The sequence below is a fragment of the Ochotona curzoniae genome, unplaced genomic scaffold (assembly GCF_017591425.1).
Source record: "Ochotona curzoniae isolate NIBS_2020 unplaced genomic scaffold, NIBS_Ocur_1.0 contig_2404, whole genome shotgun sequence".
NCBI classification, from domain to species: domain Eukaryota; kingdom Metazoa; phylum Chordata; class Mammalia; order Lagomorpha; family Ochotonidae; genus Ochotona; species Ochotona curzoniae.
Window position 1 is genome coordinate 1,911,522 of NW_024465451.1, and position 594 is coordinate 1,912,115.

The window sequence follows — 594 nt, forward strand, 5'->3', positions numbered from 1 at the left end:
GGCCACAATGGATGCGGTGGATAAGGCTGAAGAAACTGCAACTATAGCTGTTCACTGCATGTCTGCCATGTGGGTACAGAGCTCAAAGCACCGCCGCCTTCCACTGCTTTTCTAGGTGTATTACAGGGAACTGGATCAGAAGTTGAACAGCAGGACTTGAACTGGTAGCCACATGCGATGCTGGTGATGCAGGTGGCAGCTGGCCCCCAGAAGCCGATTTTTAATATAGTATTGCAGCCAAGGTCATCTTTGCGAGCTGAAACAATGCTACATTTGCCCATTTCAGAAACCCTGAGTCTAGTACTGCTGCTCAACAGAGTGTTTTCAAGAACAGTAGGCCCAGATGCTGTTCACTCCCAAGTGGGTACAAGGAAGCGCCATGTTCTTTCACCTCTTCACTGTTCCACTTCCGGTAGAAGAAAAATATTTGTTAGGATGAATAATAATAACCTGCTTGTCATTTTTATGGGAGTAACCCTAAAAACAGGAAGGGGGATTATCCTCAGTAAGCAGCTGCTCGGGAGCTGAAGCTGACAGTACCCCCATGGCCTAAAGATTCACAGCAATAAAGACCCAGACAGCAATAAATCCAAC